A 26,874-nucleotide genomic window follows, 5' to 3' on the forward strand; every position below is an offset into this window, starting at 1 on the left:
GTTTCTGTTGGTCTCCACCTTTTCCTGAACCAGACCCTGCAGGATCCACCTGAGTGTCCCAGTCCTGGACCCTGTTTGTAACCAGGAGGATCCCAGGCCTGATTATTGCTGATGGATTATAAATATTCTTGTTTTATTCTCATTAAATAAATATGTGTATAAATATGTGGATTCATGTTTCAGTCCTGGACGTTGATGCTTGTTTGTTTGAAAGGACACAGATGGACCTTGTTTCCTTCTTTCCTTCCTTTTTGTGTCCTCTGTGCTTCATCTGCTGCTCTTCACTCTGTTACTTTGGACTGATTTCACTCACACTTTGTTTCCATGGTTTCTTTGCGTCACGCTGACGGCACTTGAACAACACGACATGTTTGATCTGAAAGAAGGAGCAGCATCCTCTCTCCAACCTGTTTCTCCATCTTCTACAACACCTGATTCATTCCAGTTTCTCTGCTTTCACTTTGATTCATGTCAACATGAAGCCTGAACGTCTGTGATGAACACACTATCAGCATCACTGATGCTCACTGTGGTGGTTACAGTGACATCATGCAGTTTGTGTTTTGACCTCCAGAGGGCGACAAATCAGCACAGACAGAGAGCTCCATTCAAACTTTGCTGCCATCAGTAATAATTCTTCAAATATAATCATCAGTGTTTGAGCAGTTATGATATCAGGGACAATCTAGACATGTGTGACAATACTGAACATGTCACATGACACACCTTAAACATCATGTGATCCACTCTCAGTCTGCACTTTCATTCATGACTTCAACAGGTTGAAATGAGCTTTGAACAAACATTCAGTGAAATAAATCTTTCATGGATTCATGTGAGCAGCAGATGAACTTTGTACCAACAACAGTCTGAATGAAGCTCAGGTGTTGATGCTGCTCACTGATTGGATGGTTGGTTTCAGCTCTGCTCTCAGTCTTTATTGCACAGGTGAAGGTAGAAAGTGTGACTGGATCTACAGACTGGAAACAGAGAAACATGCTGAACATTTGAAGCTTTGCAGCAGAAATGTTCATGTTACAAATACAGCAGAGCTGATCTGGGATCAGTGTGTTCACACCTGCAGCTACAACAAGGTTTCATGTCTCCACACGTCAGCATGTGAACTTTACTCTGACTCAGTCTGAGCAGTCAGACGGCATATTTTTTAAGTTAACACATCAGCACACACAGAGCTGAGCCCCTCCCACTGAAGCTCAGCACAGGTGAAGTCCCGCCTCCTTCCAGGAAACAGCTCACCTGTGTGTCAGTGTTTAGTGTCCAGGGCCCTGTTTCAGGAAGCCGGTTTAGTGGAAAAACTGAGTGAGTATACCCTGAGTTAACGAAAACTCTGGGTTTTCGGTTTCACAAAGAGAGTTCAGATGAAGCCTCAGTGAGTCACTATGACGACACACTCCGTGAAGCTAACCTGCCCCCTAGCAGGTTTACTACAACTAACCCTGACTGTCTCCGCCCCTTTGTCAGAAACCTGACAGTAGGAAGTGTCGGACATGGCGTGCCACTTCCTTGAAGAGCCAGTAGATCGTGAAGCCCAAATTCTCCGCAGAGCTCTCCGCCGGGAGAGAGTGATCAGAGCGCGTTTGGACATTTTATCATTTCCTGATGATTTTCTGTGCGAACGTTACCGTTTCTCAGCACAATCTATAATTTATTTGGATAACATCCTCAGGCCATATATTACGCATGTGACACATCGCGGACATGCTCTCAGTTCATTGCATATTATTTGTATTGCACTTCGGTTTCTTGCAAACGGGAGCTTTCTGTATAATATTGGTGACGCTGAGCACGTTTCCAAGGCTACCGTCTGTCGGGCAGTCAGGAATGTTACAGTTGCACTGAAACGTCTCCTGTACCCGTTTGTGGTGTTCCCCGGTCATAGACCCACAAGATTTATCAAAGAGAGATGCCACAAAATTGCAGGTATCAGGATGACCAAAACTTAATGTATGATGTGGTGATACTTGGACTACTACTTAAATTGCACATTTATTTTCAGGGTTCCCAGGCGTGATTGGCTGTACAGATGGCACTCACATTCCAATCATTGCTCCTTCAGTAAATGAAGGAGACTATGTGAACAGGAAGTCTTTCCACAGCATTAATGTACAGGTACATAGTTCCCTGTAGCATGTCAAACTAACAAATTATTTCATTATAGTAATGGATGCTAATTTGTGTTCTCTGCACTGTGAAGATCATATGTGATGCTGCCAACATTATCACAAATGTGGAAGCCAAGTGGCCAGGCTCTGTCCATGACTCACAAATATTCCGTGAATGTACACTGAGCACAAAATTTGGACATGGTGAGTTGAGAATACTTTAAAATATATAAAGACCAATTGCTTCAGGGACATTTGAACTGAAGTGTATCCTTCTGTCTTAGGAGAGTTCACTGGCTACTTGCTTGGTGATAGGGGGTATCCATGTTTACCCTATTTGCTTACCCCTTACCCTGACCCTGAACCGGGCCCACAGCAGCGATATAATCTGGCTAATTGCAGGACAAGAGCCAGAATTGAAATGACTATCGGAATGCTTAAGGCCCGGTTCCAGTGCCTGCAAAGACTCAGGGTCACCCCAGAAAGGGCATGTGACATTATTGTGGCATGTGTGATTCTTCACAACATTGCCACAATTAGAGGAGAACACTGTCCTTCTGAACCAAACAGCAGTGATCCAAACCATGAACATCCTGACCCTCCCACGGACATACAAGATGGAAGCGCAGTCAGAGACACCATATGTCACAATCATTTCTTTTGACCCATCACCTCAACATGTTGATAGAAGAATAAACAGATTTTTTGTTCAACTGGCTTTATTGGTCACCTGTATTTCCTGTACACAAAGTATTAAAAGATGTAAACCTCATAAAGTGTCTCTGTTGCTTCCTCCTCCTTAACAGCTGTCAATGTTTCTTCATTATTTTCCTGTAGTAAAGAAATAGACAACATTGCTGTTCTACTGTAAACTCATATAATCTGTGGAGTATTACTCACAACTGCATGTTGGTCTGGCTCAACAGGAGGCTGCACCAGATGCAGTACACCATCACCATCAACTGATAGAATATGAGGTTTATACAGGTCACTTATAACTTACAAGGGACCAAATGGCAATTAACAAACATACCAAGCACCTTACACTTCATTGTCATTATGCTCTCAAAGACAACCAAGGCTGAGGGAAGGCAAGATCAGTCGGAAAATAACTTCACTACAAAATAATCCATTATGGTAAAGAGTTTATCAAATGAATGAGCAGCACTGCAAAGGTGACTGTGAAGAAAGGATGTATGCACATCATGTATTATTTTGAATTTACCCCTTATGTAGGCACTTGTGTCTTGCGGGGTTATTGCCTCAGAGGATGTCCCCGCAGAGATGCCTTCGGCCACAGGGTGCCCACTGTTTTGGCTGAGGGCCAACTGCTCAGCCTCTGTGAGTGGTGGTGGTGGAGGACCCCCACCTGTTTTTCGGGCCTCCGCTTTTTTTCTGTTGGCTATAACGGGCCACATGTGAGCATACAGAGTAAGCAAATATGTACTTGTAATGTGCTCAGATAATTTCAATAAGTGCTTACAGAAAGAAAATTAATGTAGCCTCTAACTGCAATTGATTTACATGGGACAAACAGACCAAGCACTATGGCTCATAATACAATTACACCTTACCTGTTTGGACTATATTTTTATATTTCATTTTTACTTGCTTCCAGGCACGTTTGGGGCCTGTTGGGTTGCACCTGCGCTCACATCACATCACAAAATAAAATGTATAAAATAACAAATAAAATAACATATGATAAAATAACGTGTTAAATGGGTGGAAATCCCTCGATCAATGTTTATATTAACACTCACGCATTGACTCTGTCGGCTATGTTTTGCCATGCATGCTTTTGCAGCTGTGGCTGTGTTACTTTTTTCCGCGGAATTTGCATGTTATCGGCATATGCTGCCATCAGAATTTCGGCCTCAAGCGCTGTAAGATACATTGACCGCGCCTTCTTTCCCTCCGTCTCCATGGTGACTCGCTTAATCTGTGCTCCGCTTATCAGGGCTTTATGTATCCTCGTCCGCGCGCTTCACTTGGGGTTAAAGCAACTCCGCGTTGACTGAACTAATTGTTATCAGCCTTTCTGAAACGGAATATTCCGAGTTGGACAGTTCGGGGTTACTCAACCGTGAGTGTCGTTTTTCACTCTGAGTTTTCCAAACCGGCTTCCTGAAACAGGGCCCAGGTGTGGAGTGGAGCTTGTTGTTGGTGTGTGAAGAAACTGTAAGTTTGCTTTGTTTCCTCCTTTAACAGTTTTTCTTTAAGAACTTTACTTTTTGTTCAGCTCATGTTTGATTTCTTTACACAACAAACTGTGTGTGTTTGTTTTTCCGGTCTCTCCATTAAAGTCAGTGTGTAATGTTTCCTGGCTAACATCAGCTGTGTGCAGCTTAGTTCCGGCACAAATCTGCCGCTCCATAGTTCACGGTAACGGACTCACAGCTGGACCAACGAGGCGAGTGTGTCCGCCACTCTGAGCTACGTTCTTGTTTGTGTTCTTATAGTTTGTACTTTTTGAGTTCACAGAGTCCACAGAGGACCTTTACCGATTAATATTTACACACGAGACACCTGCAGTGCTCTGATGCTAAGCTAGCCACACAGCATAATAACGCTAAGCTAAGCAGACAGCATGCTAACGCTCAGAGCTCTTAAAGACACAAGTTAAAAATGCAATTGAGCCCTGTGTGAATGAGAGCTGCAGCACAGAGGTAGTGGATGGTCAGATGGTTACAGAGAGCTCTCTGTCTGCTGCTATAGAGCAGCAGCCTTTGTAAATGATGATTTATTCCAGATGTAACTTAGACATGACATGTAAAAAGACTGTTGGCGCCTCATACAGGAAGTGATGCTTCACTTTCAGCTGTTTGTGGATTTTCTTCAGGAAATTTAGTTACAGCTGTGAAATGAGGCTGACTGTGAGGAGGAAGTGTAATATGAAACAGGAAGCCTGTAAAAGCTGAAGTCACACTGTCAACATGTCAGCACACAAGCTCACACGTGACTGCTTCATCAACATGGAGCTCATGGAGTGTTTATTAAAGGATCATTGTGTGAAAGAGGCTCTAACACAGCTGACTGCAGCCTTTAGCTGTGAGCACACAGTGTCTCACATTTACATTCACTTTACTGTCAAATACTCTCAATAACTTTAAACAGCTGCTGTTATCAAGTGAAAATAGCAAAGATTTCAGGGATGCGCTCCAGTGCTTCTACATCCTAGTAACACCTCAGAGAGTCACAACTCATCAAAGCTTCTCATTATCGTTAGGACAGATTTAGGTCAGTATCATTTCACATTTCATCATCCATCAAATGTTGACACATAGTGGGTTTGTCATTCTCTCAGCTGACACTGAGATGAAGCAGGAAAGAAGCAGCTGATATTTGGACAGCACACATGATGGAAAGGAGGATTTCAGTTGATGTGCACATGAATGATTTGTGTTTCCTCTGCAGGTGAAGGTAGAAAGTGTGTGTGAGCTGATGTGAATTGAGCAGCATGGATCAGTGTGAGACAGAGAGGAGGGAGTCCCTCCCTCTAAAACCACTCTGTGTGGGGAACATGAGAGCCAGACCAAAGCTCAGAGGTGAGATGACCAACTCTAACTGTCCATGACCCTTCTCCACGTCACAGCTCAGCACTCACATCACTGCTCCATCATTATTCACAGGAACCAGCCTGGACCTCCACCCAGCTCTGTGTCCTTACAGAGTGACAAGTTAAAGGGCGGTGGTCCTCCTGCAGAGAGGTAATATGTGTCTAAATGTTGTTGTGACTCAGTGTTTGTGAATAAATCCTCCATCGTGTTTAATGTCAGCTCACCTCCTTTTCACACACATTTCTATGGTCATATGTGAAGCAATGGGTGTTGGAGTGTTTCCACAAACACAGCAGTCAGAGTGTATAGGGTGGATGTTGTGGGAGGTGTTTGTGTAGTGAAGAGGCTGAGTGTCTGCAGGACTCCAGCTGCTCCAGCAGGTGTCTCCTTTGTGCTTTGCTTCAAACACAGTGTAGGGAGGAACTTTCACTCAGATGTTTCAGGTGTTGCTGGATGGACAAGGATGAATAGTTTAATGAGCAGTGTTGGGTAAGTTACTTTAAAATAGTAACTTAGTTACATTACTAGTTACTTCTCTCAAAAGTAACTCAGTTACTTCAAGTTACTCGTTACTTTCAAAGTAACTAGTTACTAGGGAAAGTAACTTTGGTTTTACTCAGAATTCTCTTGTTAATGTGTTGCTTCCATAACTTTGCCAGTCTTCTAGCTTGCTTACTTGCCACAGTGCACTGTGCCACCTACCAATAGAAAGGAAAAGATAATGTGCATATTTCCATGAGAGAAATCCCACGCCTGGACCGTCATTGACTGCTGCCATGATTCTAGCCTGCGTCACAGCGTCATGTGCGCCTTTTACATCCAACACAAAAACTGCAGTCGTGGTGCTTTCGATTGTACTCAGAACTCGGAAATTCTGCCTTCTGAATAGGAAGATGTAGGCAACACCAGACTGCAGATGAGCTGCATACATGGCTGGACTGGGACAGAAAATTGGCCCAGACATTTTGACTAGAGACTGGCCCACCATTATAGGAAAAATTATAAAGCCTTTGAATGAAAACAAACGCTGTTGTGACAGTGATGTACACTGTTTTGATGGTATATATGCATTAATCTATCAATCGTTTGTTGTAAGATTCAGATAATTATTTTTTAAAAGCGAGACATTTTAAATGAGAATAAGATAGAAAAGTATTTCTTTGAGCCCACCTCTCCCTGTTAATGCCCTACCTGGCCCCCCTGGCAAAACTTTGCTAGATCCGCACCTGCACAGTTACCAGCTGTCAGCTACCTAAAAAAGGATCCTGGTGTTATTTGTCTCTCCGAAACAGTTCATAACTTCTCTTCAACTCATTCATGTGACCTAAAAGGTAAACCTGTTTCTCCATCACCTGTTCAGCTCTGATGATCCAGTAAGGACATCTCCTGGTTTCATCTTCATGTTTCCCTCTCACCAGATATACAAACCGATATCATGACCAGCAGCTTTACAGCTGTGGCTCCAGCAAACATCAGCTGATACTAGAAATTAATATTAAATAAATTCTAACAACAGCTGATCAAGCTTAAACATGCTGCTGTTGTTTAGCGCGACATCCGCTGGTTTCCTCTTTTGGCGCAAAGTGGGCGATAAACAAACAAGAGAGACGATCAGCTGATCATTGATCAGTTTTCATGATTGAAGTAGAAACGGGAGAGGGAGGGGGGAGAATGAGAGAAGAAGAGGCAGCTGTGCAGCAAAGACACAGAATAACTCCAGCTTTGTGTCTTTTTCATTGTAGCTGAATTACGGGACAAACTCTGTTCCTTTTCACCTCAATAAGAAACGCGTAATATTTTCTCTGAATACCAGACGGGACGGTTGGCAACTCTAATAACTTATGAACAAAATAAAGTTCAACATCATTAACTTCATAGCACCCACCCAGCTATATAGAAACTCCGTCATGCTAGCTAGCACGCAGTACGGAAAAAGTCAGCATAACGAAAATAAACTCCACCTAAACTTGGTTTATATCTGACCCAGAGAGACTGCAGGTCATAACTTCTTACCTGAAGTTCAGTTCACACTTGGACCGGCGGCCGCCTCGGGTCTCTTTTCCTTCTGCGTCCCCTTTCTCCAGCCTGAGAACGTGTTGCTTTCTCTCATCCACCTGCTGGCCTCCACCACTTGCTAATGTTACTGAATCTGTGGAAGCTCCGCGATAGCCACCACACGAAGTAACGAGTAACGACCCTATCTAAATCCCAGTAACGAGTAACGCGTCCCTGATTTTGGCATAATAACTAGTTACCGTGCTCGTTACCACAATAATAACGTAGTTACTGTAACGCGTTACTTAATAACGCGTTAGTCCCAACACTGTTAATGAGTGTGAGACATTTCCACCTGATATTTATTAGTTATTAGGATTTGTGTGAAACTGGTGTGTTTGTGTTTTAGAGCGAGTGATCAGCTCCAGTCTGTGAGTGCAGCCCTCAGTGGCCAAAGTTTAAGCTCAGCTGTGTGTTTGTCTGCTCTGACAGAGGCGAACTAGCTCATTAGATTCAACAGGAGCCTGAGAATATCTCCAAGAACCAGAGTTAACCCGTCATCAGATAATTATATTGTAACTGTTATTATAATGAATTCCTTGGTACCAGATTCCTGATTTAGAAACCTCATGTTAAACAGGCTCAAGAATAACTCTTGATAGGGCTAATTGAGGGCCATCTAAAATCAGGAAACTGAAACCTTGGCTGATTGTGACCCACACCCGTTTTCACACCTTGGCTCATGTGATTAGGTAGAGGATCATTAGGGGGCCTATTGTCCCTCTCAGTGGGATACTCCCACTGGGTTTAAATCTGGGACTTTCCACCATCTTGAACTGAAGAAGCTTCTTGGATGAGAGGTGAAACATCTTCAAGCAACTTAAAGTCCAGATGGTTTTCTTTTCAAGCTCCTTAGACTACGATGACCTGGATGACTGAGAACCTTCATTTTTTTTCTGGAGTCTTCTGCTTTTATTTTCTTTATTTAAATTCATATTACATTTTTATTCACTCAGCTGATTTTAAACAGTTTTCTAAAGTCTGTAAGCTCTCTTTGTATTCTGTTGACACGTTGATCAGTTCAATCAGTTTTTATTTCATTTACATTTTAACAGCAGTGTTAGAGTTAAAGTTACATGTTACACTTAGTTCTGCACAATTCTCTTTTAATGATCCTTTGGTGTTTTGGGGTCAGTTCTTATTGTATCAGGTCTCATGAGAACCTTCACAGACATCAGGTCTCATTATTGATTCTTTATCATGCAGTTTGTGATGTTATTCCCATCACAGAAGAATCCATCCAGAAAAAAAATCAATCCTAAGTAAATCTTAAATAATCAAACATGTAATCTGCTGTGAAATATATTAAATTAGTAAAAAGTAGATGTGATGAGACTGACTGTTCACATGATATCATGTTTAACAGATCAAAGATGGAGAAGCCCTCACCTGTGCAGCTCCTGGAAATGTTGAAGAAATTGGGAGAAGAGGACCTGAAGCTTTTCCACTTTTACCTGCAGTATGAACCTGGAGCTGACTTCCCTAAAATCTATAAGTGCCAGCTGGAGAATGCAGACAGACTGAAAACAGTAGAAGTGATGGTGCAGGTGCATTCAGACAATGTGATGGAGGTGGCGAGGTCAATTTTAGGGAGGCTGACAGAAGGTCAGTAAGAGAAAAAAAACATCAAACACTGCTGACACAATCAGAATCAGAAAGGGTTTTATTGCCAAATGTTGAGCAGGTTTACAACATTAGGAAATTGCTGCGGTACTTAGTGCAAAACATACTGTCAGACAACGCTTAAATAAACATAAAAATATAAAGTGCTAAGCAGATTGATGTATACATGTGCGCAGGTGATGGTCAGTGCAAAAATGGAACGGATGCAGAGAATACAGTATAGGGTCATGTGTTAGTGGTGCGAATAGTCATACGGTTATTGTTCATGAGTCCAACAGCTAGGGATGGGTATCGAAAACCGGTTCTTGTTGAGAACCGGTTCCCACTGTTTCAATTCCTTGGAATCGTTTGCCACTTTTAAAAACGATTCCCTTATCGATTCCAGTCGCCCCGAATGACGTCATCACGTTGAGTAGCGTCTTTTACCCAGTAGGAAACACGGCGCCTGAGCGGCACAAACGCTCAAAAGTTTGGTTACACTTTATGAGAAAGGATGACAACAGGGCAACGTGCAATACTTGCAAAGTAGAGATTTCATCAGAGGGAGGAAACACTACGAACATGCAAAAGCATTTGCTCAAAAAACACGCGATTGCTTTCAACGAATGTCGTGTTTTTGATCCGCTCCGGACTAGCGAAGCTCAACCCAGCAGCAGCGGTAGCGTTTCCACGTCCTCTCCCGTTAATACTGCAGGTAACTAATCAATTAGCATTGCATATTATGTTAGCGCGATTTACCTTATTACAAAACCTGCTATTACTGTGCGTTGCATTTAGTGACCATGATGAAAGAGACAGAGTCTGGCTCAGATGCTGGCAGTTCTCGCTGCAGTCTACCGGTAGCGTCTCCTTTCAGGCAGGATAGACGAACGTCACCGAGCAGTGACTAAGTTTGTGGTCAAAGGCTTGCACCCATTTGCCACAGCAGATGCCCCCGATTTCACTTTGGTAAGTGAATGTGTTTAATTGTAGGCAGGACATTACTGGATATTCTTGTGTAATTGCTACAGAATAATTTATGTTAAACTTTGTTATTGCTACAGGAGAATATTTATTTTATTATTTTACATATACATTTTTTTTCCTGGGGACCCTGTGACACCACATTGAAGAGCCATAGGCTGGATCTCTTAAGATCTCACTGTTGGGTTTGTAAGGCCATGTTACTCCTAAATTTCTATCTTGTTCAAAGAGAAGATATAAAACACAGTTCTAAGCTAATCGACTTTAGTGTTCTCCTTTTTAAAAAAAAAGAATCGATAAGAGAATCGATAAGGAATCGAATCGTTAAACAGAATCGAAAATGGAATCGGAAATCGGAATCGTTAAAATCTTATCAATTATCATTTAAGGCATGTTTAAATAATTTCTTGTTTCTCAAAGAATTCACACATTTCACTCAACTTACATATTTCAACTTTGAAGTTAAAGTTTTCTTATTTCATCTCTCTCTCTCTCTCTCTCTCTACACACACACACACACACACACACATATATATATATATAAAAACACACCCAGCACGCCCCTGCGGGCGGTTTATCCTTCAAGCTCGGGTCCTCTACCAGAGGCCTGGGAGCTTGAGGGTCCTGCGCAGTATCTTAGCTGTTCCCAGGACTGCGCTCTTCTGGACAGAGATCTCCGATGTTGTTCCCGGGATCTGCTGGAGCCACTCGCCTAGCTTGGGAGTCACCGCACCTAGTGCTCCGATTACCACGGGGACCACCGTTACCTTCACCCTCCACATCCTCTCGAGCTCTTCTCTGAGCCCTTGGTATTTCTCCAGCTTCTCGTGTTCCTTCTTCCTGATATTGCTGTCATTCGGAACCGCTACATCGATCACTACGGCCGTCTTCTTCTGTTTGTCTACCACCACTATGTCCGGTTGGTTAGCCACCACCATTTTGTCCGTCTGTATCTGGAAGTCCCACAGGATCTTAGCTCGGTCATTCTCCACCACCCTTGGGGGCATCTCCCATTTTGACCTCGGGACTTCCAGGTTGTACTCAGCACAGATGTTCCTGTACACTATGCTGGCCACTTGGTTATGGCGTTCCATGTATGCCTTGCCTGCTAGCATCTTGCACCCTGCTGTTATGTGCTGGATTGTCTCTGGGGCATCTTTACACAGCCTGCACCTGGGGTCTTGCCTGGTGTGATAGACCCCAGCCTCTATGGATCTTGTGCTCAGAGCTTGTTCTTGTGCTGCCATGATTAGTGCCTCTGTGCTGTCTTTCAGTCCAGCTTTGTCCAGCCACTGGTAGGATTTCTGGATATCAGCCACCTCCTCTATCTGCCGGTGGTACATACCGTGCAGGGGCCTGTCCTTCCATGATGGTTCCTCGTCTCCATCCTCTTTCTTGGGTTTCTGCTGCCTGAGGTATTCACTGAGCACTCGGTCAGTTGGGGCCATCTTCCCAATGTATTCTTGGATGTTCCTTGTCTCATCCTGGACTGTGGTGCTGACACTCACCAGTCCCCGGCCCCCTTCCTTCCGCTTAGCGTACAGCCTCAGGGTGCTGGACTTGGGGTGAAACCCTCCATGCATGGTAAGGAGCTTTCTTGTCTTTATGTCAGTGGCTTCTATCTCCTCCTTTGGCCAGCTTATTACCCCAGCAGGGTACCTGATCACGGGCAGGGCGTATGTGTTGATGGCCCGGATCTTGTTCTTACCATTCAGCTGACTCCTCAGGACTTGCCTGACCCTCTGCAGGTACTTGGTGGTTGCAGCCTTTCTAGCGGCCTCTTCATGGTTCCCATTTGCCTGCGGGATCCCCAAGTACTTGTAACTGTCCTCTATGTCTGCAATGTTGCCTTCTGGTAGTTCAATCCCCTCAGTTCTGACTACCTTCCCTCTCTTTGTTACCATCCGACTACACTTCTCCAGTCCAAACGACATTCCAATGTCATTGCTGTATAGCCTGGTAGTGTGGATCAGTGAATCGATGTCTCGTTCACTCTTGGCATACAGCTTGATGTCATCCATGTACAGGAGGTGGCTGACAACTGCTCCGTTCCGTAGTCGGTATCCGTAGCCAGTCTTGTTAATGATCTCACTGAGGGGGTTCAGGCCTATGCAGAACAGCAGTGGGGACAGAGCATCTCCTTGGTAGATCCCGCACTTGATGGTAACTTGTGCTATGGGCTTGGAGTTGGCCTCTAGTGTTGTACGCCACATCCCCATTGAGTTCCTGATGAAGGCTCTTAGGGTCCCATTGATCTTGTACAATTCTAGGCATTCCAGTATCCAGCTGTGGGGCATTGAGTCATAGGCCTTCTTGTAATCAATCCAGGCAGTGCACAGGTTGGTCAGTCTGGTCTTGCAGTCTCGGCTGATTGTTCTGTCTACCAGTAGCTGGTGTTTTGCACCTCTGGTATTCTTGCCAATTCCTTTCTGTGTCCCGCTCATGTATTGACCCATGTGCCTGTTCATCTTAGCCGATATGATGCCTGACAGGAGCTTCCATGTAGTACTGAGGCAGGTTATTGGTCGGTAGTTGGAGGGGACCGGTCCCTTCTTGGGGTCCTTGGGGATCAGGACCGTCCGGCCTTCAGTTAGCCATTCCGGGTGTCTCTCGTTAACTAGCAGCTGGTTCATTTGTGCTGCCAGACGCTCGTGGAGTGCAGTCAGCTTCTTCAGCCAGTAGGCGTGAACCATGTCGGGCCCTGGTGCTGTCCAACTCTTCATACTGGAGACCCTTTCTTGGATATCTGCCACTGTGATGGTTACTGGACCCTGTTCAGGGAGGTCGCTGTGGTCTGCCCTCAGATCCACTAGCCACTGAGCATTGCCGTTATGGGTTGCATCCTTCTCCCATATGCTCTTCCAGTATTGCTCCGTCTCCAGCCTTGGTGGTGCTGTTCTCTTATTGTTCCCTTGCCACTGAGAGTACACCTTTGCTGGTTCTGTGGAGAACAGCTGGTTTATTCTCCTGCCTTCTATCTCTCTGGTGTACCTCCTCAAGCGGCTGGCCAAGGCTGTGAGTCTTTGCTTGGCAGTTTCCAAGGCCTCAGGTATGGACAGCTTGCTGTATTTCTTAGGCACCTTATTTGTCACACCTTTCTGCAACTCCGTTAGTTGGCTAACCTCCCTCCGTGCTACTTTGATCTTGCCCTCTAGCCTCCTTCTCCATGGAGGGTACTGCCCCTTGTGGCTGTTCAACTTGTAGCCAAGCATCTCACTGATCACTGCTGCTGTATTGTAGATCAGCTTGTTAGTTTCGGTAATCGTGGTTGTAGGTATTGCCCGTAGTGCTGCATTAACATCATCTAGCAGACCTTCTGAGGGTACTTCACGTAATCTTGGTAACCGGCTACGGGGGATCCAGGTTTCAAGCTTGGCCATGATCCTATTTTTCAGGTCAGTTCCTCTGGCACTCAACGATCCTTCTCCTATCGCACTTGGGGCTATGTACCCAATCTTGGGTGGGGGTGATGATATCTCCCCCCTGACCTGGCGTCCTGACTCCTCCTTGCCGTAGCATTTGTGTTGTACCTCGTCAATCTCTAGCTGTGAGAGCAGTCCCTTCTTTCGAATGTTGGAACACTGAGCTACTAGTTGTTTCGCCGTCATTGTGGATGTTGGGTATCGAAGAATCCATAGGTCCCTCATCCTATTCATGTAGCCCCTTCCGCCGGGGTTACTTGCGTAGTAGCATTCCAACAACGCCCTGTTTTCGTCCCTTGCCCACCGATGCCTTCTTGTTCCAGTAGCCCACTTTTCATCAGGGTGCCCTGGTTCCTCAACACCTGACGCGGACCTTGTTGATCCGGGCGACGTCCGAGCCGGCATGCCTTCATATTTATCTGTCTCGCTCATGTCTGCGGTAGGCTTGCTTAGCATAGGGGGTCTAGCCTTAGGACCCTTACTGGATACAGACGCCCCAGGCAGGAATCGAACTTGCGATCCTCTGTTCCAAAGGCGTGTAGTTTAACCACTACGCTATCCAGCTGCTATATATATATATATATATATATATATATATATATATATGTAACTAGCGGTGCAAAATGCTACAAAAAACTGCTCACAAAACAACAAATGATGAGTTATTTAGGTCTCTGCAATTTTTGCAGATGCTGGATACCTGCATATGCTCCGTTGGCTGGTCCATTGCAAAACTTAATTTATGGAAAAAATCAAGCACTGAAAGATAAAATAGAATGGACCCCAGAAGCAGAAAAAGCATTTAATGATCTAAGACTTGCATTGCAGACGCGCACTGCTGTCTAAAGAAGCTAGAAGAGGAAACGAAACAGAGAAGTGATATTTACAGCTTACCACAGTACCACAGTCTACATTCGCAGACGTTTTGTAGATGGCTCTGCATCTAAACACAGTTATAGAAGTAAAGCCCTAACTTCCTCTTTTTCGGCACAGAGTGCAGAACTAACGGCTATCATACGTGCATGCTGCGCAAAGGTCAATATATATATTCACACTGACAGTCAATATGCGTTGCACGCCACAAAAGGTAATTCAGAGGTTACTAAAGGCAATAACTTCGCAGGCCAAGCCACAAAGACGGCCGCACAGCAACCAATATGAACTTTAATGTCTGAAACTTCACAGCTAATACCACTTGATGTACTTAGAGATGAATAGGAAGCCACTCCTATAGCAGAGCGAAAGAAATGGCTAAAGTGTGGAGGACGGCTACAAAATTGCTACACAAGACAGCAGCATTAGTGACAAATAGCTTAAAGCATTTGTCAAGGGGTGGAATGATGAGTATCCTCCCCAAACACTTCTATACTCAAAATTTTGAAGCTTCAGCACAAGAGTTTATCAGAACATGCATGATTTGCCAGAAACATATTGCACAGGGAAACCTCAGGCCTAAAAGAGGCTTTTCCCCAACACCACCGCACCCATTTCACACAATCCACATGGATTTTATTGAACTGAACGGATGTCAAACATCAAAATACGCTCTAGTAATTGTGGATGTGTTCTCAAAATGGCCAGAAATCTATCCAGTAAAAAGAGCAGATGTAATCTCAGTAGCAAAATGTTTATGCAACCATTTTATTCCTACTTACGGCATTCCTACTCTGATAAAATCAGACAAAGGCCTGAGTGTTTGGGCCTGGTGAAGATGTGGATGCGACTAACCCAGGGTTCGCAAAAGCTCACACCCTTTGAAATCGTTCATGGGAGGCAATTTCCGCTGCCTCTCACTAGTGAGCCTATTAATAAGTCTATAAGAGAAACCACCCTAGCAGAGTGGATGACTAAACTATTTGAGAATAAAGAAATTGTGCTAAACAATAAACTGCCGGATGATACCTCTCCAGTTTCTTGCAGGTTGCAACCAGGTGATTGGATCCTGATCAAAGTACTCCAGAGAAAGAATTGGAATTCACCAAGGTGGGAAGGCCCATATCAGGTCTTACTCAGCACACCGACTGCCTGCAAAATAGCAGAAAGACCATCTTGGATCCACCAAAGCCACTGCAAAAAAGTGAGTGACAACACAAGCATAGACGCCGGTTCCCCCGACTCCTAGGTGTTCTCCTGGTGGAGGAAAGGGCTGTTTGGGTATATCCTGCCCTTTTGTCTTCTCGCCAGTGGTCTACTCACCTGGAGCCCGGGTGTGCCTGGTCATAATGAAGAACCTTGTCCTCATAATGACTGGCATTGCGCTCCTAGTGAGCCTACTGATACTCACCTGGAGAGACAAGGACCCACAGCACCACCTGCAGAAGAAATGGTCGTATGACAACTTATACCTAAAGGATATGGATAAAGAGCATAACCACCCCTGGCTGAACAATGCCTGGTACCGGTACGTCTACAACCGAGTACATACAGAAGACAACCACACTGGCTGCTACGTCTGTTCACACCTCCCAACAACAGCAATGCAAGCCACCCTGTATGGAAAATCACCCAGCCTTTCCGAAGCCCTATGTACATTCTACAAAGCCACCAGCGGAACATTTTCCCCCGAAGACATCTTCGCCTTCAAGCTTGAGTTAAAAAGACAAGTCACAAAAATTGACCTGCGACGGTGTAAAGGAGCACTGATCAACTTTAAACCTAATGAGGTAGTTTCTTGTGCGCCAGAGGTCTCAGACTGGAACTACAGCTGTGATGACCAATACTGGGTACACCTGAATGCGACCAATGACAAGGGAAAATCTTTCAACGTCAGGAGGGAACCAGGAATACAACATCCAATGTGTTTCACCTTCGCATACGGCAACAGAAAGCTGGGGATGAACCAGAACTGCTCCCAGACTTTCCGGATGCCGCAGGACAGAAAGGCACGGATAAGCTTCCTGAATGGCACATATTGGGTGCAGGGTACAGCTTGGGCATGTGGCTCAAAGACATACTTCACCATCCCACCCAACAGCACCGGACTCTGCGCCCCAATTTTAGTGTCAGACCACACGTTCAGAATATTCCATCAGTTCAGTTCAGTTCAGTTCATTTTTATTTCAAACATTTCAAACATGTGCCTTCACAATCATTACAAAATATCATTCCATTATTTGTTTGAAAAGGAGTAGGCTGAAGTATTTACTTATTTGTCCCTACCCCCTCAAGTTTTACCTCTCATTCATTTAATTTTTTTTTTTGTCTTAAATTAAACAAACAACATATGAAACATATAAACATATGAAGTAAAACAAAACATAACATACATAAATCAAAAACAAGAAATTAGCAAGCCCCACCACAGTATAGTTTCTTTCATATGAAAAATACAGAATGTGTATATTTGCAGATACACAAGTTATGGAAAAACAACAAACCAAAACAAAACAAAAAAACAACCAAAAAAGAACCGCAACACCATTACCAGCAACATTACCATCCTGGGTTAACCCCGTTTTCTTCATTCTTATACTTATTTAAAATTAGGTTTTTATATTTTACTTTAAACTGTTTTATGTTTTGACTGTCTTTTATTTCTTCTGTTAGACTGTTCCATAATTTAACTCCTGCAATTGAGATAGACATCGTTTTTAAAGTTGTTCTAGCACTTTGTATTTTTAAATTCCATTTCCCTCTTAAGTTATACCCACCTTCTCTTTCTATGAACAATTTACAGATTTCTTTGGGAAGCAATTTATTTCTGACTTTATACATTATTTGCGCTGTTTTAAGCTTCACCAAGTCTTGGAATTTAATAGCTTGCATTTTGACAAAGAGTGCATTTGTATGGTCCCTGTACCCTACATTATTTATTAATCTAATGGCCCTTTTCTGTATTATAGTTATTGTTTGTGTGTTACTTTTGTATGTGTTTCCCCAGACCTCTACACAGTAGCTCATATATGGCAGTAGTAAAGCACAGTATAAAATGTGCAGTGCTTTCTGATCCAACATATGCTTTGCTTTTCCCAGGACGGCAATGCCCCGTGCCAATTTCCCCCGAACATAAGTTGGTCCATCAGGACCAACCAAGACGCAAGAGGAGCACCGATGACGTGCAACCTCATGATCCAATCTGGGGCAGTGATGTGCCAGCGGAGTTCAAGTTGTGGACCACCGGACAGAAAGTCCTGCACTCACTTTTCCCATGGATCGGGAATGGAAAAAACATGCTAAGGATCGAGACTCTTGACTACAGATTTGGACTTTTCCTGAACAGCTCAACATGGATAAAACAAGGCTCAGAATGAGGAAATCGACGCGATCAGAATAGTGGTCATGCAACACAGAGTCGCCCTGGACATGATTCTCGCTGAGAGAGGGGGCCTCTGTGTCTTATTCAACACCACTTGCTGCACCTAGATTCCAGATAACGTGCATTCCTTGACCATGACCACCGCCCTGGAGAAGTTACGACAACTGAGTAATGCACAGCAACAAGACTATGTCATGAACACAGAGGACTGGCTGACCTGGCTACTGAGCGGCGGCTGGACGACCCTCGTGATCAAAGGACTTGTCTTGATAGGAGTTCTTCTTTTATTGCTTTGCATGTTCTCTACATGCATTCTACCCTGTATCAGATCAATGATTGGCAAGATGGTACAGGCCACAGTAATCACCTATGTTGGACTGCCACAAGAAGATGAACCGGACGAAGAAGATTTAGTATAGGAACACACACACTCACACATACTGAATGATGCTACAATTGAAAATGTTATAAGCAAGTGATTGTTAGCTGATAATAAAGTATGATTGAAGTGGTGAAATACAGTAACAACAGGGAGGAATGTTAGGGAGTTTTTATTGTTTTATTTGCTTATGCTTCAAAAGTTATGTTATACATATTTCACCAGACACAGTTTTCTGTAGAAACAGGAAGCTGACCCTGTGACACTGACAAGAGACCAGCACAGAAATACATATCCGCAGAGGTTGACTTGCATTATATTATTCTTAGAAATTGACCTGCAACACACATACTCTGTGACACACACACACACACACACACACACACACACACACACAGCTTGCATGCAGGCAGACAGACATCAGGACCTGCGTGACAGGAAATGTGATTATATTTGCATATTGACGATGTAACCTATAAAAATAAACGAATACTGCAGTTCGGTGTGATTTGCTCTGAGCTTTTCACCCGTGCAGCACGTTAACCTACACAAGTGTCTCATTGTTGTTTATTCACCTGACTGTTTGTTAACTGTAAATCTCTGACACACAGTCATCTAGTTACCCACTCTGGAATTAAGGCATACAGCTGTGACATCTGTGGAAAAACTTTCAGCCGGAGAGGGAGCCGAAATACACACCTACGCATTCACACCAGACATGATGTGTACTGCTGTGAACAGTGTGGCAAAGAGTTTACAACAGACGCACAGTTACAACGACACGTTTACCCACACTGAGGAGAGACCTTATCAATGTGACCTGTGTGAGAAGACTTTTAAATCTCCACATCACCTGAGACACCACCAACAGATCCACACCAGAAAGAGACTCTACAAGTGCAGCTACTGTGAGGTATGTATTTATATTGTTATCTTGTCATTTTAGCCTGACTGTTTGGAACAACTCTGCTCATTAAACTGTGTTAGCATGTTAGCAATTCTACTGCATGGAAAAGCAGCTCTGAGTGATTATTCAGATTTTCCTTTCAGTTATGATTTTAGTATTACTGTAGTATTATGGTGGTAGTATTGTAGTTATTGCAGCCCAGTAAACTGAGTGTGTTAACTGAAACAGTCAAATGTAGTTGGACGTCTGCAGAGAAGCTCTTTATTTCAGGCGACGGTCAGGATACAAATGTTGAAGGACTGACTTACACTGTCTTTGTGTCTTTGTTTAGAAGCAGAGCGACACAGATGGATCCAGTTCTCAACCCTGTCATCACTGTGGTGGTGGGAAAGACTTTCATTGTGACCTCTGTGGAAAAACTTTCAGTCAGCAAAAGACCCTAAAAGTACATCAACATAGACACACTGGAGACAAACTGAAATACTGCAAAGAATGTGGGAGAAGCTTCACCACATCACATCACTTAAAACAACATGAACTGATTCACAGTGGGGTTAAAAAGCACCTCTGTGATCAGTGTGGGTCATCCTTCACCACTGCAAGGGACCTTAAATCACACAAACGAGTCCACACAGGAGAGAAACCACACAAGTGCAGACACTGTGAGAGAAGCTTCTCACAGTCAGGTAGTCGTAACAGTCATGAACGTGGACACATGGAAGGAAACTACAGCTGTGACCAGTGTGACAAGAGCTTCAGGAATCTCAGTTCATACTCTGCACACAAACGATCCCACGTTACTAATAAACTGTTTCACTGTTACCAATGTGCCCAAACATTCACCTCATTGTCTGCTCTGTGCAAACATCAGCGCCATCACTCAGGGCTGAAATCACTCCCATCACTGGATCACAGTGAATCTGAAGACACAGAAAGATCCTCTGGTTTCTGTGTCAGACTCAAAAAGCTTGAGATCAGGCTCCACAGAGTTCAGATAGAATCATTTAAACTTGTGTTGAACTGAACTGGTTGCTGGGCTGAACTTCTACATAATACAGATCTACATGGGATCTTCTTTTCTGTTTTTTACTGAGTCAGTTTTGTCCTTTTTTCTCTGTCCTGGTTTTGCTCGTCTGTAAATGATTGAAACTCAGTCAAATAGTTCATTGTTCTCCAGCAAAACGTTTTGGAAACTCATGTTTAACCTTTGAAACTCTGACATGTTTTAGCACACAAGGCTTCATCGGGGAGTTCACTCATGATTGGACCATGATAACAAAGGTTTTTAGTTCTTTCAAAGAGAGTCTTGGAGATGCTTGATGTTTCTGTTTTTCTGAAACCACCTGAAAGAGAAACTATTTTTCTTGCTTTATGCAGTGTGGAAGTTTTTAATGTTTCTTCATCTGTGATGTTCTTGAATGTGTTCACGTGAAGATGGTATAAATAAACTGTCCTTTCAGCTTTAGCTCCTAATTTATTCATTATTTATGGATGTAGCACAGCAGCCGTCTCTTGATTAACACATGGAGGGCTCGGGATCTGATGGTGTCGTCTCCCTAATTTGCCCACTCAGTAAATCTCACTCATGGCCAAGAAATTGAAATAAACCTTGTTTCCCTGCTGGATAGTGATCCACTGTAACTCTGCTCCTCCTTCCTGTTTAGGATTTCTGTGGCTGAAGTAAAATTCCCTCCATCCATCACTTATCCCAGCTAACCCAAAGTTAAATAAAGTTTTGCTCATCTTAAAAAAGCATTACAATAATGGGCATTACCAATGCAAACTGAATGATACAGAAGATGAAAGAAGAGACTTTGATCAGTTAATAAAGCTCATGATCTGGATTCATTGTGGCTGCTACACAGATACTTCTGGGTCACTTCTCTCAGTTAGGAACCTTCCTCACCAAACTGACTGTTGGACCACACCCCTGGTTTCATGAGAAATTGTTTCAGCCATGATTTCTCTTCCTGTATTTCAGAGTAAAGACTGAAGTGACAAATGGAAGCATGTTTAAAAAACACAATGTGAGAGAGACGTTGAGGTCCTTAGAAGTTACCCTGGGTTTTTCTGTCACCCTGCTAGATGTTACACACCTTGTTATTGGACTGATTTCTACTGTTGGACTACTCCTGCGGAGAATAACAATACTCTTACTAATTAGCTCCCTTTCACACCTTTGGGGATATTTATTTTTGTGTTTGCAGCGCTGTGAGCCAGAACAGTGAGAGAAAAATCTGCAACAGCGACGAGCCGAATGCTTACGTGAATCGCAGCAGCTGCACGTGTGCTACGCTGAATTAGAGGATATCTTTGCTCTGGATTTATATTTATACTTTTTCATTTCTATATGATTCTTCTTGCATCTAAACAAAGATGATTCAATTTGCTAAATGTTGATGGCTCTTCGTGCTCAGGTGTAAATGAGACGTAATATTTGCTCTTGGTTTGGTTCTCCTGTACAGAACCTTGCAGTACAACAGAAATCTAAAAACATTATTTGTAGTTGTTATTCTTAGTTGTTCTGCTGCCTAAATACCACAGGGTCTGATTATGAAGTTATTGAGCTGCACATACTTTACGACCTGCTTAAGTTCGAGGTCACAGCGTCTGTAGAGCAGCTGGAACATAATGAAGTCTACAAGGTTAAAGTTTTCTCTTCAGTTATTGTTCTTTCTGCTGCTTGGTTTGATGGATCTGAGAGCTTTTGTTTTTATTATTGTTATTATAATTATCATTAATATTTTACTCTCTAGAAGCTTTAAAATAGTGTTTGCGTTTGAAAAAAATTGATTTAAGAATTGAACAGAAACATCTGTCCTTCTGAAAATCGCCCAAAGGCACGGAGACAAAGTCAAAGGATGCAACCTGTAACTTTCTCTTCCTTCATGTCAGGACCATCATCCATGATTTATATAAAATGCATATAGCAACAGTAGCACTTTAGTTTGGACTTTATGATTTCTGTAACTGGAAAATATTATTTTGTTTAAAGACAGAAGTGACCGCATAGTTGCAACATCAAAGGGAAATATTAATTAATTAGCATTAAGTATATTTGTTGCTTAAGCGTTTGCACTATAACTTAAGTAGGATTATAACTTTTAAGGAAGGAAAGATTTCAGATATTTAGTTCACTGTTTCAGTTATTTTACATGAAATTAAAACATTTACGTTGGTCAAATATGATGCTCTAAATCAAATAAAAGTTTGAAAATAAATGATGTATTTTTAAATGCTGCAACAAATGTTCACAAAAAGTAACTATAATTAAAACCAGTTAAACAAAATAAAATGTTTGAATCATGCTTAACCAAATGCCAGGCTGGAGAGCTGAACCTAAAGTATACGTAGAAAGATTTCAACATCTGAGCAGTTTTTAATGTTTTTATCACATATAAATGTCACAGCAGTGGGTCCTGGCCCAATGCTTTGTGTTTTTGGTTTTCTTTGACTCTTGTTTTTCTTGGTTTTTGTTCTTCTTATTTATCAGGCTCTCAGTAATCTTAGTTCTCCCTCCCTCAGTGTTCATTTCAGCCTGTGTTTAGTTTCTGTTCCCGTGTCCCACGTTTCATCGTTTCATGTCGAGTCAGCCCTGTCTCTCTGTTTCCTGTGTCTCCCCAGTCAGCCCCGCCTCCCTCGGGCACTCATGTGTGATACAGAGTAATAAACCTGACTACATTTGCTACACTCTCTTTATTACCTGTGACTTTAAAATTCATACACTAATTATGTCTGCCCATCTCTCTAATGTGAAGGTCAAAGGTCAACATCCCAGTGACATAAGAATAATCCCAAAGGGGCAAAGGCAGCGGTTAATTTAGCACATTTAGCATTAAGGGTACAGCAAGGATATACTTTTACTTATTGTGGCAGGGGTGTGGTCTCTGGCCTGCTGCAGTGGAGGCTGGTGGCGGGACGTTGGACGGCACAGGTGAGGGTGATGGAGCTCATGACTCTCCCCTTTATAGTGACGGAGGAGACTGGCGTGGGGGAAGCGTGTAGTGGAGGAAGCCGAGGAGAGAGCTGGTTTCTGGCTACAAAGACGGCATCAAACCAGGAAAGATTGCTCGTGGTCAAATAATGTGTCAATCACCTGTGAATCAAACTGTGTGTGGGTCAGTTTATGTCACAGTGTTGTTTAGTATATCTTCACTTGTCTCACTCTCCTTCTGTTCTGTCCATCAGGACGATCCTCAGCGCAGATCCTCCATTGATGTTTTGGATCCAATCAGTGATCAGTTCTACGAGGAGGCCTGGATGTTCACCAGCGCTCTCTACACCTCCATCTACCAGAAGGTGAGTGTACTCCTTTGTACTCAGATTAACATTTTATTTCTTAAAATACATTTTCATATATGAGCTTTCTATTATTTCATGGGCAATTTAATCAATATTAAAATTACAAGCATATCAACAAAGGTGAAGCTGGTTTTTTCCACTTGCTGTCACACAGTCATGGAGGAATACAATAAATACATAATCAGTCATAGATCCTGAACAATGACATTAAAAGAAAGTCTGTGGCTCTAAAAACTAAACAGTATAAAGACATGCTCCAAGCTGCTGTTTCTCTCCTCCTCCTCCAGGTTTTCCACTGTCGGCCATCCAGCGATGCTGGAGGGCTACCTGGCCAATGCTGGCCTACACAAAGAGGTCCCAGCTCGGAGGAGCTGAAGAAGATCCTTGCCTTCCTCATCAGTTTCCTCTTCAGTTCCTATCCCAACAAAACCTTCTTGCACCTATTAGCTCCAAAGAGGCTATGGTGCCCGTGGAGGTCTGGACCTGAGGCCTGTGCTCATCACGTGGATAGAAAACACTCTGACACCATTCTGGAGGTCTGATGGGACTCTGACCAAAACACAGATGAAATAAAACTTGTGGCTGGAGCTTTTAAAATTACTTTTTCACCTCATAGATTAATGCTCATGATTGCATGTTAGCGAGACAGCATCACCCCAAGGTGAAACTCTCAGGAGACATTTACTCTTAAACTGTAATCTGGTTGAGACTACTTGAGGAGATCTTAGTAGCGAGTATGTGGATTTAGTCTCTTCACCAACAGCAGACAGACCCATGCCAAGAAAGCAGACATGTTCTCAAAGAAAGCCGAGAGCAGAGATTGGAAAAAGCTAAAAAGAAAAAGCTGCAGCTTCAGACGACTATCTGCCTGTAAGGCTGAAAAAGTCCAGTTACGCTCTATTTTGGAAAAGCTCCCAGTTTTGGTAACCTGGACTTTTATTTCCCCTCTTCTGCTACAGATGTTGACTGTGACCTCAGAGGCCAACTGGACCACACAGCTGCAACAGGAGTGAGGGAGAGGAGTCTTCATCCAGCTTCAAAGAAAACATCCAGGTAAAGTGACGTGGATCAGCGGACAAAGCCGTCTCCACTTTCAAAGGAGATCCTCTGAGAGAGAGACTCTCTGAGCCATTTTAGCCTCAAATTATAGGACTTTATAGTACAGCAACACTTTTAAAGGACAAAATTAACATAAACTTTGACTGTAATACAAACAAAGTATTGCATGTGTTTTTAAAACTGTTCCTCCGATGGGCAGGATATCACTATTAGACTGTCCCACCAGCCAACTTCAACAAGAGACCACAGCAGCATTCAGTGATCAGCACAGATGTTCCTCTAACACTCAGCATCTGATCCCTGTTGGTCTGTGTGCTTCTGCTTTTGCTCAGTTAGAAACCCTGCAGCAACCCGACCCAAAACTGTGTCTTCTTGTTCGCCTCAACGTTGAAGTGTCAAACGTCCAACATCTGGAAAGGAAACCACGCCAGTGTACTGTGATGTTTCACCAACATGTGGCAGACGCTGGTCCTGCCTTTCATGCTGACATCAGCAGAGAGCCCCGCCTACCTCAAAGCCTCCCCTGTCATGTACTGATCAGGATGATTATGAAGATGAGCGAGTGCAAATAAGACTGTAAAAGTCCACGAGCAGAATGTTTGGATGCTTTCTAATGATTCATGAATATCATGAGAGTGTTTGTGTGTTTTGTCTTTTCTTTGCTGACGTTTCTTACTAACAAAGACAATTTACGCTCTGTGTGTGTTTTCATCCTTACCAGCCACACTCTAACTGCAATGAAGGAAACAAACTGTAGAAATGGTCGACTCAGTGACTTCATAAAATATTGAAGTGGTTCAGGTAGAGCCAGTTTTTAAATGACCATGAACACTGACCGTATTGTATCTGTACAGCATGTTTTTCTATTAGACAGATTTGTAACAGAGGCCTTGCTCTCAGTAAGTTTGAAATCCTTTTCTGATTTATTTTGTAATCTCTGATCTTTGTGTATCCTGCTCAGTTTGCATGCTGCCTGTAGGAGTTTCTGTCTTTGTATTTGAAGATAATTAATTGAATATACTCAGCTGCTTCCCTTTGGTGCCTCACACATCACTGAAGTTTTTCAGTGTCCAGTTATTTGTTTTTAATAGCTGTTTGAATTCTCTGTATGTTTGACCCTGTAGACTGTTTAATGGACTGCTCGTCTTCCTGTTTGTAACCACTGCCTGTTTAGGACTAAAGATTTGGATTTTTGACTTTAACACAGCCTCTGCGTGTCGTCCCTTTGTGTCCTCGTCCTCTGTGAATGTGTCACAGATGTTTTCATGATAATAACACAGCTTTCCCACAGTGGCTTGCAGCAGCATTTATTCACAGCACATTTGAGAAAGGTTCAGATTAACTCGATGAGTTTATATTCAGAATGATTCTGACAGTGGGCCACTGTGAATTGTGATCTTTCATCAGGTCAATGTTTAAGTTCAGTATTTCAAAGCAGGAGCTATGAACAGTCATCATGTTGGCATTAGAATTATTATTATTAATCATTATTAATAATGTCGTTACTCATGTATAACCTTGATTAGTATACATGAATTTTATCAATAGTGAAAAATAATGAATAATTCATGTATAACTTTTATTGTGTTTTGTATATTAATTATATTTAAATAGAGATGTTGACACTGTCTCTACAGTAGCATCAATGTAACATACATTATTGGTCCAAGCTGTCATAAATGGGGAGCCTGATCCTTTATTATGAAAACATGACGAGTATTTTTCTTGTCAGTTGGGAAGAAGTTGGTCTTTTTTTCCTTCTTTTTGCTCAGTTTGTCTTTTCTTTGATAACTGAAACTCTGATCAAACCTACTCATGTTTATAGCATGTAAAAGCAACTGACAGTCCGTGGCATTGTTGTTTGTAGAGGTGCAGTGTAGTGGGAGCATAAATCAAAAGAAAACAGTAACATTTATGCAATAAAACATTTGAATGAAAATGAACAGGCCCTTTATGAACTTCAAAGGGATCTGAAAACAACACTTTTTAAAAGAGTATCTTGGGGTGTAGGTGGTCAAAATAGAAAACTGAGCTGAGACTTTAAGTTCAATCCATCCATTCGTTTTTACTTAGGAGGAAGAAATGTCAGGCTGGTGCAGGCTGGTTAGGTGCATGTGGTTATCTTTACCTAAATGAGTTCACTTTGTGGCTGCCAGGTTGGGCAGAAGTACCTGTCCCCTGTTAGGCTTAGTTAGGCTGTTCTCTTCTAATCAGACAAATAAGGCG

The 26,874-nt window shown here is 42.9% G+C and overlaps 2 long non-coding RNA genes across 3 annotated transcripts; both read left to right on the forward strand.

The window, feature by feature from the left end:
* Nucleotides 1–3,747: 3,747 nt before the first annotated feature.
* Nucleotides 3,748–15,853, forward strand: LOC309690712. Its single transcript, XR_014271795.1, has 5 exons — nt 3,748–4,304; nt 5,547–5,671; nt 5,756–5,833; nt 9,105–9,343; nt 15,657–15,853. It is a non-coding gene; the product is annotated as an uncharacterized lncRNA (long non-coding RNA).
* A 7,824-nt stretch (nt 15,854–23,677) lies between these two features.
* Nucleotides 23,678–25,850, forward strand: LOC309690379. Of its 2 annotated transcripts, XR_014271734.1 has the most exons (3): nt 23,678–24,459; nt 24,549–24,642; nt 24,981–25,850. It is a non-coding gene; the product is annotated as an uncharacterized lncRNA (long non-coding RNA). The 2 variants fall into 2 exon arrangements; XR_014271733.1 differs by having other exon boundaries at nt 23,678–24,642.
* The last annotated feature ends 1,024 nt before the right edge of the window (nt 25,851–26,874 follow it).

This window comes from Aulonocara stuartgranti, assembly GCF_965226115.1.
Source record: "Aulonocara stuartgranti genome assembly, chromosome: 16".
Classification (NCBI taxonomy): domain Eukaryota; kingdom Metazoa; phylum Chordata; class Actinopteri; order Cichliformes; family Cichlidae; genus Aulonocara; species Aulonocara stuartgranti.